This window comes from Apium graveolens, chromosome 4, assembly GCF_009905375.1.
Source record: "Apium graveolens cultivar Ventura chromosome 4, ASM990537v1, whole genome shotgun sequence".
In the NCBI taxonomy this organism is placed as follows: Eukaryota; Viridiplantae; Streptophyta; class Magnoliopsida; order Apiales; family Apiaceae; genus Apium; species Apium graveolens.
This window is the reverse complement of record NC_133650.1, coordinates 73,206,483-73,222,682: the sequence shown is the minus strand read 5'-3', so window position 1 is coordinate 73,222,682 and position 16,200 is coordinate 73,206,483. Positions and strand designations below refer to the sequence as shown.

The 16,200-nt window shown below is 34.1% G+C and overlaps 1 non-coding gene across 1 annotated transcript; it reads right to left on the bottom strand.

The window, feature by feature from the left end:
- Positions 1 to 15,433: 15,433 nt before the first annotated feature.
- Positions 15,434 to 15,540, bottom strand: LOC141723124 (small nucleolar RNA R71). Its single transcript, XR_012576115.1, has one exon. It is a non-coding gene; the product is annotated as a small nucleolar RNA R71 (small nucleolar RNA).
- Between the last annotated feature and the right edge of the window lie 660 nt (positions 15,541 to 16,200).

Here is a 16,200-nt window from a genome sequence, read left to right as displayed (position 1 = left end):
GTGAATACTTTAATGGAGCATTTCTAGATTATCTCAAAGTAAATGGTATAGTCTCCCAGTGGACTCCTCCAGATTGGTATCTGAAAGGAGAAATCGAACTTTGTTAGACATAGTTCGGTCGATGATGAGCTATGCAAATCTTCCAGTATTCCTATGGGGTTATGCATTGGAAACCTCGGCATATTTACTGAATAAGGTGCCTTCCAAATCTGTTCCTCAAACTCCGTATGAGATATGAAAGAAAGGAAACCGAGTCTTAAACACGTTAAGATTTGGGGATGTCCAGCTTATGTCAAGTAAGTTGACCCAGATAAGCTGGAATATCGATCCGTAAAATGTAGTTTTGTGGGATATCCTAAAGAGACTTTAGGGTATTACTTTTACACCGATCATCGGGTGTTTGTCTCCAGACATGCTACCTTCTTGGAAAAGGAGTTTATCCTTGAAGGAAACAGTGGGAGCAAAATTGAACTTGATGAAGTTCAAGAAGCACAAACTACTACGGATCAAGTGGAAACACCTTTTCTGACTGAACAACCTTTTATGGAACAGCCCATTCATAGATCAGGGAGAGTGTCTCGCCAGCCTGAGAGGTAATATGGCCTTGTCATTGAGAATGACAATGAGTTGTCGATCATTGATGATGACGACCCTGTAACCTATAATGAGGCTATGAGTAGTGTTGACTCAGAGAAATGGCATAGTGCCATGAAATCCAGAATGGAATCTATGTATACGGTATACAAAAGATAGATTATAGCAGTTGGCCAGGTGGAGACCTATAAGGCCAGGCTTGTGGCAAAAGGATTCAAACAAAGGCAATGGATTGAGTTTGATGAAACCTTTTACCTGTAGCCCTGTTAAAATCAGTCCGGATTTTGCTTGCGATTGTCGCTTACTACGACTATGAGATCTGGCATATAGCCAGATGGTTTTCTTTCCAAAGGGAAATGAAAACCTAGTGTGTAAGCTACAGCGAACCATATGTGGTTTAAAACAAGCTTCTCGAAAGATGGAACATTCGTTTTGATGAGACAATCAAAGAGTTTGATTTTATCAAAAACGCAGATGAACCATGCGTCTACAAAAGGGTTAGTGGGAGCGCGATAACATTTCTTGTATTGTATTGAAATAGAGTTGACACACATAACAACATAGCAGACCCACTCACAAAACTACTTTCTGAAAGTCACTTTGATCGTCATAAAGACTAGATGGGTATTAGATACCAGAGTGATTGGCTTTAGTACAAGTGGGAGATTGAAAGGAATATGTCCTAAGTCCAATCATGTATTAGAATTTAGGAATAACTTTTTATGTAATCTGTTTTGATTTCATTGATATTAATAAAAGACTTGTTTTGTTTTTATTACGGGCTCTATCTATTTAAGTGTTTAAATAAGATATACCATAGTTTAGAGTAAAGCTTTATATGGATTATGATGAGATCATAATAGTGAGACCTAAAAAGATGATAACTCTAAACTTAAATAGTTCCTGGTCGTAGGATTACTAATTGGTAATTAATAATCCGCAGAGATCGGTACATACTATACTTGCTTCATTATGAAGGATGTCTGTTCTCATAGACATTTGTGTGGTGACACTATAGCTAGTATGTAGGTGCTTATTATAGAATAAGTTCACTGAACATGACTCGCACAGCTGAACAACTGATGGAGTTCACTCACGTGTCAACAGTTGTTCACATAGTGATAGTTGTACAAGTATCCTTAGACTTGAGGTCATCATAGTCATCTTGTGTACACTGAACTATGCTTTGGTTTAGTTCCTAGTCTCCAGGGACAATTATTAGGGCTCTACTGGGTATAGGAATTTGTACACGAATATAGTGTATGATCAATAAAGGATCTACCCCTTCCAGTGAAGGAAGCGAATGTTCAAGGCTGATCCACTTATGCTAGTTCAGGAATCTCTGGCCAGAGTAAATGAAATTAGAAAGGAGTTTCTAATTTGCAGAACTACGCATAGTAAATGGTAAGCAAGTGATTGAATTAGATAGGCTTGACACGAGATCCATGCCTTGTATTTAATCGGGACATTGTAGGGTAGAAGGAGTTTATTGTACGGTAACTATTCACTGAATAGGTTCTTGGTATTCTAAGCAGTGAATTCATATTATCCAGATAGTCGCGATATGCTGAGAAGTATCCCTCACGATGTAGAATAAATGTGATTAATTAATTAATCATATTTAATAAATTAAAGAATTTATATAAATAATGATAAAATAGTTTTATTATTATTTATTTCTACTACCGGTTTAATATTGAACCTACAGGGTCACACCATAAAAAGAGAATGATTTAATGGTGGAGGAATTAATTAATAATGGCTAATATTTATTTATTTATGAAATAAATAATTAATTGGCAAATTTAATAATTGATTAAATGAGATTTAATTAATTATAAATTAATTAAGAAAAGTTCTTAATATTCTTAATTAAAGGATTTAATTTTTGAAAATTAAATCAAGAGAGAGAATTATTTCTAAAGTGTTTAGAAAAAGGATTAATAATTAAAAGGTATTTTAATTATTAATGAGAATAATAAATGGGATAATAATAATATTATTTATGGGAAAATTTCAGCTGAAAATTTTGCCTATAATTATACTATTATAGACCCTATTTTCATTCGAACCCCAAAAACCCAAAAAGTTTGGAAAATCCAATTCTCTCCACCTCCTTCCTCCTCCTTAACATCGTTTTCTTGGTGGATACCGGTGGAGTGCTTCACACTTGAGGAGTAACTGCTAAGGATCTCTGATCGTTGTCTCCGAATTATTTTAAAGGTTAGATTCGATCCCTATGTTTTTACCACGATTTATATGCTAATATTTAAATTTTATATGTGTAAAAGTGTTTTGCCATGCCCGATGCGATTAAAAATCCAACACTCCAACCCCCAAAAGTCAGTTTAATAAGACCTTATTACGACCATTTTTCGACAATTCTTTTTGTGTGTTTTTGGCTTCATAACTAGCTTTTTCACTTGATTTCTTCCTAGACCTCAAGGGTTATAAGTCTTGTCTCTCAAATATATATATATATATATAATCACTTTATATATATATATTTGAATATTTAGTGTGTATATTGTCCTCCTTGTTTCGATTTATCTGTACATATTTTTATTCGCGTTTACTTGCATTTTTTCGCTTAAACACACTTGTTCTTGAAGTTTATTCATGTAGCGTATTTTTGACAACTTGTAAGTTATATATTAGAATCTATAAAAGATTACCTAAGTTTCATTAAAGTCCTCTTATTCGAAATTATGATTTCGGATTTTTAAAGGCCATTTAAACGATCTTTTGATTCTCGGATTAAAAGTGAGTAATATTGTTTATACCTTGAGGGGTTAGACTTTATTTATATTTTTAATCAATTGAAAGTTTATTATCTTGTATTAAAGTAGTTAGTCCTTGATTTATTATCGAACTTAAATCATATACAAGGACTTTACAAAATGAGACCGATTTGGACTAGTTTCTTACGAAACAAAGTTCCTTATATTCGAGTCTTCTCCTTAAATATTCTTGGCCAAATATTTATAATATATATATATATATTATTTACGTACTTGTTGTATATTTAAATTAGTGTGAATGTGTGTATTTAATTTAACGCATAATAGCGTGGCGCAAGCCGAATAATATATATATATATATATATATATATATATATATATATATATATATATATATATATATATATGGTGTTGTGTGTTTAAAAACTTGTTCGCATGTGTTGCATTCACATTTACTTTATTGTCTTATATATACTTGTGTGAAAAATCCGCATTATGATTTTTCCCGGGTTATACTTTAAAGCATAATAGCATGGTGTGAGCCAAATTAATATATAACTCGAATATATTGTTGCTTATAACTACTATTATTTTTTTTGCGGTGAGGAAAAGTGAATTGAGGTGATTTTTGTTCTAAAGCGTACTAACGGGGAGTTAGTAGACTTTACACCGTGAAGAAAAGGAAAGACCCGAGACCTAAGACCTAAGATTTGAGACCCGCAAAGAAGAAGAAGTACTTAGTCTACCAAAGGGATTTGCGAGTTCTTGAGGAGGTGATTAGGTGTTACGCTCCGAGATAGTTCTTGTAATTTGTATTTTTGCTATTATATTTTGAGGGGTTAATGAGGAGTTAAGGTCCGAGAGAAATACATATTGTTGTAAAGGCTTCTACGCCTGCTATAAAGGAGTTTCTTTATAGTTAAGAAAATCTTGAGTCCGGGGAGGAGTTCGGGACTGTAGTAGGGGTGAGTGGACTCCGTTTGTTGGGTTAACCATCGCGAACTAGGATAAAATCGACCGTGTTGTACTTTCTTTTTTCGCTCTTTTACTTTTGCATTTTAAATTACTTGTAGGTAAGTAATTAATTTTAAAAGAGTAAAGAAATTATGAAAAAGCCAAGGTCTAAATTTTAAAAAGGTAATAAACTATTCAACCGCCCCCACCTTCTAGCTTATATTACCCTCATACGATACCTATCAAAATCTTTTTAAATGGAGCAAGGTAGTTGTAAATTATTGTTGACTTTAGTATTAAAATGATGCAATACTCACAGTTTGTTTAACCAAAACTCAAAAACTTTGTTCAACTCTACATTTAACATATGTGTTACTTTTTATTCTACTCTTTGTGAATAAATGGACGACATTCTATGATTTGAATTAAGTTTTAATCTTTTCATTTCAAACATATAGTGACCACCCCATTGATCACCCCATTGTATTCATTCACTAAATATATTACACAACACAAATAATAAAATTTGTAATTTTCTCTGTAAGCTATATTAAAAACGTTGTCTACGTTGATAATGTCGTATATAAAAATCATACACATTGATTAAAATCAACTTGTATTTGACATATATGAGATGTTGCACAATATTTACCAATATTAAAATAATCAAGAATATTATAATTGCGTGGTACATTAAAAATATTCTAAAAAAAGACTTATGACTCGCACGGGTTATTATGTTAGTTATATTATCTAGCTTAGTTTTAAATTAATCCATCAACTCTGCAAATAATTTTCAAAACAATTATGTAAATAGAATACATTTTGAATTTGTGCAAATTAGATAAATGATATAGAAAATAAAAAATATGATATAACTACCTGCTTGAATCGGTTATTTACTTTAACAAATGATCTAATCCTTTAATCGAAGAAAGTAGCTCCCCCCAGAAAAACCTTCGTCAAATCACATGAATTTCCTTTTGAATACAATTAGGTATTACAAAAAGACAAAACTAGTAAGACATGAGGCTCAGTAAAGATGACTTTAAAAGAACTAACTTTTCTACATGATTCAAGACCTTACTTTTCTAAAGGGATTAACTTGTCTTTCATCTTTTGTATTAAAGGATTCCGAAATAATTTGGTACGAGGGTTTGCTTCAAGTTGCATGCCTAAATAATTTATTGGAAACGATCTTACCTTGTATCCCAACTTTGATGCCCAAAAATTGACATCTTTATCACTGCCTCTGGTATTATACTTCCTCCATCCCAAATTAGTTGTCTAATTTGATTTTTGTACATAATTTAAGATATCTTGATCGCATACCTTCATTAATTATTTTTCAAATTTTCTATTTGTGAATAAAATTTAAAATTTAATATTTTATTTACAAATTTTTTTAAAAAAATAATCAAAAGAGGTATACGGTGAAGTCACTTTAAAATACGTGTAAAAGTAAAAAATGACAACTAATTTGAGATGGAGGGAGTATAATAAGCTTTTATGAAACTTAATTTAAGGCCACTCAAAAGCTTAAAACATTGCAAGACTCTCTTGATGCCCACCACCGAGTGAAGATTCATTTTCAAGAAAAGTATGGTGTCATCTGTTAATTAAAGGTGCATAACTTTGTCCGCATTTATTTAATATAAGTTTCCCTTAAAGACAACCCACAAGATGACATTGTTATGCACTCATCCAATTTGCTCCATATTAATGCTTTCATCTCAGAAAATCATTACTGACACTTCGTCTCTTGAACACATGTAATACTTGGCTTTTCTTTAGTGATGAGTTTTTTTAGATTTATTTGATGACTATATCCACTTGTCCCCTTATATTCTGGCTTAAAATTGATATATAAATATCAACAAACTTTATACCTTGCTTGGTCAGTGCATCAACCCCTTACTGCCTACCTCAGTAGTCCTTTTCGAGTTTCAGCCAGGGATTCTTCTCTTTCAGTCAAACCCAAACTTTTTCCCGTCTCCAAGATGAGCATATCTTCTAATTTCTTCCCTAATAAACAATGCATGTTTATTGGAGGGATGTTGTATCTTTTAGTTATGGCTTTGCACTCTTCCGTTTAGGCCTTCCCCTTTTCACGAATACCTTAACTTTTTCAAGTCTTCTAATCAGACATATGAAAGTCCTAGGTAGCTTCTTGTGTGTCATATTATCACCTGAAGAATCTTTAGATATGTTAATCTATTTTAATCGTAATTTTGAACAATTATTTTTAGAGATAACGAAATTAACTAGTCTATCTAGTTACATGAGGTAGAAAACAAGGCTTTGAGTTTCCATTTTATTTCTCGATCTACTTTTAAATTTTCTCAAAGTTTTGAATTAATAAATAATAAATATGATACTTCCCTCATATTCACCTAAACTTTTATCTTAACCTAAATTATTGTTTTTACTAAAATTTGCGGGTTAAAAATTAAGTCCCATACGATTTAGTGTTTAAGTAATTAAAGCAAGAAAGTAAGAAAAAGAACGATAAAAGTAATCGACACAAGTAAATGGTGACGCGGAAAACCCCCGTGAAAGGGTAAAAATCGCGGGTGGGACGATACCCAGCCGAAATAAGTCCACTAAGAAAATATCAAGATGATTACAAATGATTACAACCAATGGCATAATAAGAAAATATGGTGGAAAACTCATTCTTCGAGTGTGCATCTTGGACATGTCGAATGTGCTGTTTGGATGTATCGAGTGTGCAGTTTCCACTCGTCATCTGTGCATGTACTCATCGGCTATGTAGACCTACTTGTCGGCTGAGAGAAAACTAATACATGTGGTTCTGCTAATGATTATAATCAGCAAAATAGTTAGGAAAATTAGTGTAAAACTTCTCGTTTGAGTGTGCAAATTGATGTGAATAGAGAGAAATTTGTTTTGGAAATAGTCGTGTATGATATGGGGTATTATTGTGTGTGTATATATAAGTTGAGTAATAGAGTTTTTTTGTGTAGGTAGAACTGTCGATAATAATTATGTATGAATTATACATGATCATAGAAAAGACGGGTGTAATAGAGAGAGTGAGTGTAGAAGATGAATAAGAATCTCGATCTAAGTAGAAGAATGTGTAAGTAATGTGTGTAGTGTAGATAATGATATGTTCCAGGTCTTGTTATATTTCACTTAATCATCAACACCCGATACTACTTTTATGTCACTACCGTCATGCACTGTTGTATAATAGGTGATTAGGTTTATAGCCCATACTTTTATGGGTTGTCATTTGACTTAATCTTGATATCTATAACTTTCTTTTCACCTAAAAAGCAAGAACCAATAATTGCCCCTGATTTTATAGGGAGTGTTCAACACCCAATGAAATTATCTTTTTTCGTGTTCGTGTCAATTCATACTTTTGTGACGCCATCTTTAAAGGATAACTTGCTCTCATACGTACTTCATTCGATTAGATTGTAGATTTGTTCATTGGATAACCGGGACACGAAACAGTACATGTCAAGTTACTGTCAGGTTGACGCGTATAACTTTCATACTTGTTGATTCATATAGGAATTGTGTATTAACTTCTTTGCAGTAGCCTTGTCTTGAAGATCGGATTTTATAGTCCATCTGTTCAGCTTATGGCTCAAATCATATATGTATTTTATTAATTTATTGTTGTAATATCTTGATCTTCCTAGGTTATGCAATGGTTGTTTTGATAAGTCTATACCCTCTAATTGACTTGTTATCTTGATGAAGTAATCAAATCTTGCCAAATAGACTTGTAGGTTGATGTACTTGTTGTTATCTAGTTCATCATTGACGGATTATCCAGCCATCGTATATGTCTTGCCATGATGCTATTATTGTCAGTTATCGGGAGTTGCACAAAGTTGCATCCAAGTCATTGTCAAATTGTGATGTTTGTAGAATAATATTGTATGTGTGTATGATTTTAGGCTCTTTGTTTGTCACAAATTTCCGATCACTATACTTTTTTCCTGACTTTTATAGTCTTCATGATGTTGTTGATTAATTGTACTCGTTTTCATCTCATATGCTTATGTTATTCAAGATAAATTACTTGATCACCATGTTCATTAATCTCATTTGAAGGAAGTCGTTGATAATATGGAATCATATATTAAATGCGTGTAACTACTTCAAGATGAAGCACGCTTACACTTGAGGCTCTAATGACGTTGTTTCTCCAAGAGATGTCGATAACGACAACATTGCTCAATAGTTGTCTAAGGATGATGATGATGATGTCGAGTAGCTTTTTTATTGTCATCAGTTTCATGACTTTTGTTCAATAGTATTTGATGATGTAAAATCTTGATGAAACCTTAACCGTATATGTATATTTGTTTGTAAGTGTCGCCATAACGTTAAGTTGTTAAAAGGCCTTTCTCTCTTGAAACAAACTTAGTAATATGTCATTTTATTATGTAACGACGAGGTTCATAAATATCGCTGGGTGTTGTCCCTTGACGTTTGTGTAAGTGTGTCAACAAACAATGTTTGTCATATTTAATTTTCGTTATTTTACGTAGGTTGTTGTGCAAGACATGCCTATACATAACAAGACTAATTCATATTGACAACCCTAAGATTAAGTTATATGATAATCTATATTTGTATTATGTAATTATGTTCCTTGAGTCTGTAAAAATATTTAGTAGATTAGACTGGGGGATTTTTCTGTGAACAACTTTCAAGCTAAGGAATAAACTCTGGAAGAAGATCAAATGCTAACCATTTCTCTGAAAAAATGTAGCAGCTTGGATTTGAATAATACTATTTTAAGAAAAATGTTCTAAGTCAGATATATACAAGTCACAAATCAAGGGATATCGAGAAGTCTCTCGAGAAGTCCAAAATGAATTATAGAGAAGTCCCAAGAGATATCGACAAGTCATTTCTGCATGTAGAGATCTCAGATATCGATGAGTCAAATAAAATATAGAGAACTGGAGATATCGATAAGTCATTTTCTCATGTAGAGATCTCAGAGATATCTACAAGTCAAATTCTTCATGTAGTGATCTCAGAGATATTGACAAGTCATTTCGGCATGTAGAGATCTAGAGATATCGATAAGTCAAAATCTGCATGTATAGAACTTAAGATGTCGACAAGTCAAAAGTTTATATAGAGAACTGGAGATGTCGACAAGTCATTCTACAGTAGAGAACTAGAGACCACGATAAGTCAAATATACATGTAGAGAACTTAAGACATAGATAAGTCATTTTACTTATCGATATGTCACTTCTCTACAAAACCAAAAGAGATCTCGACATACTATCTCAAATTCAAATTACAGACAAGTTCAAAATTCAAGATTATCAGTCAACAAATAATTCATTCACTGAATTGGAAAAACTACAAAAGAAGTTTGAATAATACAAGATTAAGGGCCAAGGTTCACTGGACAAAGGATGGTCACAGACCTACAAGATTCTGCACATATTTACTAACACCAGAAAAGGAAATAGACAAGATAGCTTTAGACAATGTATTAGTACAGTTTAGTGCAAGTTTTTTAATCCCGTGTTGTTGATCTATAAAGCATGCACATGTCCTTAGTTTAGAAGTAACAAACAGATCTAGAAAAATCTTGTAATCTCTCTCAAGATTATAGCCGAGTTCTTATTTTGAAGAATACAGATTTGTAGCAAGATAAACTTAATTAATATAATTAAGCGAGTTTTTGATATATTGTGTTTTGTGTGTTTACTGTTAAATATTATATCTCTACAATTCTAAACTGCTTTGTCCATCCATAATCCAAACATTTTTAAAAATCAATTAAAATCCAAGAAACACATTCACCCCCCTCTGTGTTATATTTCATTGCACTCAATATCTAACAAGTGGTATCAGAATAAAATCTGAAAGTAAACAGATAAAGATCTTGGAAGTATGAGTGCTCAGAAATTAAGCAGTATCATGATACGTGTCTTTGACAAGATCAACTACATACTATGGAAAAAGAAAATGATGTTGTTCATAAGGATGGCCAACCCTATGTACATTCAGATTCTTAAGAATGGACCTTTCATTCTTATGGAAAGGGTTCCTGAATCTACAGATGGAGACATGATCATACCAGCACATTTTGCACCTAAAGATCCCTCAACCTACACAGAGCCTGAAAAAGAAAAGGTTTCACTGGATAGTAGTTTACAACTCATATTGATTGATTCTCTTGATAATGTAATGTACAATAACATTATCAACTATGAGTCTTCTAAACAGATCTGGGAGAAAATTAAAATATTATGTGAGCGAACAGAAGAAGTTAGATCTAATCAAAGAAGGATCTTGGTGTCACAGTATGAGGGTTTTATGGCTAAACCTAAGGAAAGTATAACTGATGTTTTTGAAAGGTTCAATAAGCTGATAAATGATTCGCAGCTTCATGACAAGTATTAAGAAGCTGAAGAGGTCAACCTTAAATTCTTGCTCACCCTTCCTGACCATTTGTAAAAAGAAATATGTTTTTAGAGAATGAAAAGATTTAATCAGAATGACTCTGGAAGTCTTGTATGGGATCTTGAAGACCTATGAGCTAGAAATGTTATAGAGGAAGTCATTGAGAGCTGGTCAAGAACATATTTTTGATGGAACTAGTGCATTGGTTTCCAATGTCAGTAAATTATCTGAAGATGAACTAGAAGCTCAGACTTCAGTTGTTCAAACTGTTGAGCAGAAAAATAAGGAATCACATAGGAGCTAGAAGAGGATGAGTTCCACATCCTTGATGAACTGGATGAGATAGACCAGTCAATCGCTTACCTTGAAAGAAAATTCTATAATATAAGGGTTAAAATGCCAAAGTACTTCAAGAGTAAGGGCCAGACCTCAAACATCAACAACTGGAAGGGAAAAACTCAGTTCAACTCAGCTGGAAAAAATGGCTACAAAACAGGATCTGTTGACAAATCAAAGATAAGATGCTACAAATGTGATGAGTAAGGCCACTTTGCCACTGAGTATAAAAAGCCAAAAAAGGTGATGAAAGAAAAAGCTTATTTGGAATTGGAAGAAAATTATGAAGCACTCTTGAGAAAGCAATGGGGAAAGACTTATATTGCAAAAGGCAAAAGCTGGGATGATACAGATGAAGAGGATGACAGTGAAGAATTTGAAAATTATGCTCTCATGGCTCTAGAGCAAGGAGAATCATCTGCATCCAAATCAGAGGTACCAATTCTAACCACAATTGAATTAAATGCCACTCAATATAAAGAAACTATTGAGAAAACGAGTGTAGAGATGTTTCATATCCACATAAGCATGATGGCAGCTACAGAGGAAGTGAGTAGACTGTCAAAAATTAATGAGAAGCTTGAGATTGAAAAACAGGAACTATAACTGCAGCAAGTTGGTCTTGAGACAGTCAAGTAAGAAAATAAGTACCTCAAGAACAAGCTTAAGTGTGCTGGGGAAGTGGAGACAGTGTTGAGAGAAAGAATAGAGAAAAATGATTTGAAGCTAAATTCTTTTAAGAATGCATCTCAGTTGATTGGGCAATATCATGAGAAAATGAACCATGTGCTAACATAGCTATTGATTTGGACTATGAGACTTTGAATAATCACAAGAAGAATGAAGGTGACAAAAGAAAAGTGATTTTGGACCAAGATGTTCCAGTCATGCTAAAAAATGTAAATGCACCTTTATTTAAAACATGTGATGTTAATTTTAGTAAAGTTGAGTTGGTTATCAAAAAAGAAATTGCAGATGAGGATAATAAGAACAATGATGCAGAAACCAGTCCTATTGCTGAAAATGAAAAGAAGGCCATAGTAAACCAAACTGCAAAGACACCAATCAAGGAAGCTAAATCTGAGAATGCTGGGAAAAAGAAAAAAAACAGAATTAGAAAAATAGGTGTAAACAATAGCAAAAATTATGCATATGTTGGAGATGCTCCAAGGAAGCAATGTCAGAAATGTGGCTCAACAAATCATCTAACTTACCTTTGTAGAAAGGCTGTTAGTGAGCCAAAGGTTAGGGCATGCAAGTACAATGAGGCACTGGCCGAAGATCCCTATTCCTTATGTGATAAGTTTGATTGCATTCCTTTCAATATGAAGGTTATGATAAGCTGTCATAAATTGAGAAAATATCTCAAGGAAGTAAATCTTGGATCTACAGTTAAAAAGGACAATGTTAATCAAACATGAATAATATTCTTTTAAAAAAGTTCAAACTCTACTTCTGCAACTTCTATGAAAAAGAAAAAAGTACATGTTATGTGGTATTTATATCCACTTAGAACGCTTCATAAAGGCTAGAATTGGTGTTTTGTACTCAAGTTATTTGTGTATTTGATGTGTTTTTGTAGTGTTTTGTATTTCAGGGCATAATCAGGAAAAATGAATGGATCTTGCATGCTTTATGCGTGGAAAAGTATTAGGATGGAGCCTCGGTCAAATGCGCAAAAGAAACCAGCAGCTGCAGTCAAGAAAACAAGAAAAATAAAGTTTTTCCAGAAGCTCAGCGCGGACGCGCTACAATTGGAAGCGGCCACGCCATACTTAAAGCGGCCGCGCCGGATCCCAGGGCGGCCGCGCTAGGTCGACTTTCCAGAATCCTGTTTCTAATAGAATATCGATCTGCTGGACTTCTAGATTGTTTGGGCTACTATATAAAGACATTTTAAAGACGTTTTTCATAACGGAGAGCAAGGAGATAACAGGAAGAAGACCTAATAACACAAATTAGAGGTGCACAAAAAGCCTGGGCCCGAAAATATGGCCCGGCCCGATCCGGTCAAAGCCCGGTCAAGCACGGCCCGGTCCCGGCCCGGGCTTCGGGCCTCGACGGGCCCTATATTTTTAGGCAAAGCCCGGCCCGACCCGGTTAAAAGCCCGGGCTTTGGCCCGGCCCGGCCCGATTAAAAGCCCGAAAAAGCCCGGTTATAATCTGATTATTCTAATATATTTTCTTATATATTTATAAATTCACATTTACGATAAATATAAATAATACTTTAAACACATATATATTTACATATTTGTGATTAATAATATTATTTATATACTTCGTTGCATAAATAATAAAAGAAGATATAATAAGTACACTATATATATTTGGATATCATTGTTATGAATATTTGGATATCATTGTTATCATAATAATGATATCATTGTTATCATTGTTATATTAAGAATGATAAAATACATTATATAGAAATGTTTATTTTTTGCTGAACTTAAATGTTTTCAACGAAGTAATGTTTTCATAAAATATTTCATGTAAACTAATACATTTTTACGATGATCTAGTTGCTAACACATGTATTCTTCGGAATATCTAATAATACTCAATCCGATTTAAATTAGAAAAAAACCCGGCCCGATCCGATCCGGCCCGAAAAAAGCCCGGTTAGGCCCGCCTCGAGGGCCCAAACGGGCTTTGACATTTCCGGAAAGCCCGGCCCGGCCCGGTCAAAGTCAAAGCCCGAAAAGCCCGGCCCGGTCAAAGCCCAGGCTTTTTAAGGCTCGGTCAAAGCCCGGTCCGGTGGGCCTTTTGTGCATCTCTAGCACAAATTCAACGAAGGAGAAGAAGAGCTTGTTTTATTTGTGATTCTTTACTTAAGTTGTAATCTTGGATGCTTGTTTCTTTATTGTGGAACCTAATACTCTTGTTAACGTACTTTGATTATTTATTCAGTTTATAAAGACTTAGTTTATTTACCATGTTTTCATCGGAACCCACGGTGATGATGAGTTCGGTTATGAATTAATCGTAATCGTGGGGTTCTGACAGGTTTACTTATGGATTTCTATAGTTAATTGTTTCGATACCTAAGTATGTGGTGATTGTATTATATCCTAGTATTGGTTATACTTATTCATCTTATGAGCGTCACAAACTTATAAGATAGTGTGTCAATCTCTATTGAAGCGACAGTGAATATAGAGGTTTAGAACTTGCCATGCTAGCATAGGTTCATGTATGTATGCATGATTCGTATGTAATTTAAACCATCTTACTTGACCTATGTAATCACGATAGATAACTTGCGCATTAAACCTTTATGTTGTCAAATTTTATAGACATATAGGATCTCAACATATTTGGTGTATATTCGGCTTCTATCTCTTTTATAGATGGCTAGTAGTAGGGTAGTCGTACAACAAAAGTTGGCATTTACTAGTTTCGTGTTATCTGATTAGTTGTCATCACCTTTGCATGCTAAGGTTAAGAACAATGACTTTGAATGAAGTATTTAAAGAAGTTAAAATCCCATGTTTGTCTTATATAAGTAATTCAACCTCAATTTTCTTAGTTAATGCTATTTAGTATAATCTCTTAGTTTAATGAAAGAACCCAAATTATTATTCATCTTAGTATTGAAAGATAGCCATATCATTGTTGCATAAGTGCATAAATTGAACTTAACCTAAACCAGTCTCTGTGGGAACGAACTAGAAAGAATTCTATATTACTTGTGAACGCGTATACTTGTGTGTAAATTTAGCGCGTGTCTTCGTCCGAAATAGATTTTGGCACCGCTGCCGGGGACTCAGTGTTAATTTTTAGTTTATGTGCTTGAAATCAGTGGTCGTTAAAGTTCACTAACTCGGATATTTTACTTACTTGTTTTCTTGTTGGTATTTCAGGTACTCTAGAGAGCATTTATGCTAACGCGTTCTCGATCTCGCAAGAGAATACTGGATAAAGTGGAGGAAGAAGTTGAAGTAGAAGAAGTTTTTGAAGAAGTTGAGAAAGTTGAAAAAGAAGTTGTTATTGCAATGGGAGAACTAGCAGCAAATCCGAAGGCTTTGATGGATTACTCTCAATCGAAGATCAATGATATTCAGTCTAGCATTGTCAGACCAGCCATCACGGCTAATACTTTCGAAATCAAGGATAGCACGATTCAGATGGTGCAGAATTCAGTCCAGTTTGGGGGTTCTCCAACGAAAGATCCCAACATGCATATTATAGATTTCATCGAGATCTGCGACACTTTCAAATTCAACAATGTTTCTGAAGATGCTGTTAAGCTGAGGCTTTTCTCATTCTCTCTGAGGGATAAAGCTAAGTGTTGCTTGCATTCTCTACCACCAGGCTATGTTACTACTTGGGAAGATCTTGCTCAAAAGTTTCTTACTAAATTCTTCCCTATGGCAAAGACAGCTACAATCAGAAACGCTCTTACTCAATTTGTGCAGCAAATGGGAGAGTTTTTATATGAAATTTGGGATCATTATAAGGAGATGCTTAAAAAGTGTCCTCATCATGGGATGCCTGACTAGATGATTATTAACTGTTTATATAATGTCTTGGGAGCAAAGTCTAGACCCATGCTTGATGTAGCATTAGGTGGAGCCTTATGGGCTAAAAGCTACGATGAAGCTTATGAGTTATTTGAACTGATTGCTGCTAATGAATATGAGAACCCTTCTCAGAGCAGGAATTCTGGAGGTGGATGCAGCTACTGCTATAGCTTTTCAGCTTAAGGCTTTAACGATGAAGGTGGATTTTTTGGCTAATTATGGGGTTAATCAGATTACAAGTGTCTGTGAGCTTTGTGCTCATGCGCATGAGATGGAGCAGTGTGCTATATCTAGTGAATCAGCTCAGTTCGTGAGCAACTTTCAGAGGTCGTAGCAACCAGTTCCATCCACTTATCATCCCAACAACCGCAATCATCCTAACTTCAGCTGGAGCAACACTCAGAATGTGGTGCAACAACCTTATCAGTAGTATGCAGCAAATCAATTCAAACTTCTTGGTTTTCAACAACCGCAATATGTACCAAGAAAATAACTCCAACTTCAACAATATAATGAAAAATCTAAATTGGAGGAGTTGAGGCTCATGTGCAAGAGCCAAGCGGTTTCTATTAAGAGCTTGGAGAATCAAATTGGGCAGATTATCGATGCCTTGCTGAATCGACAACCTA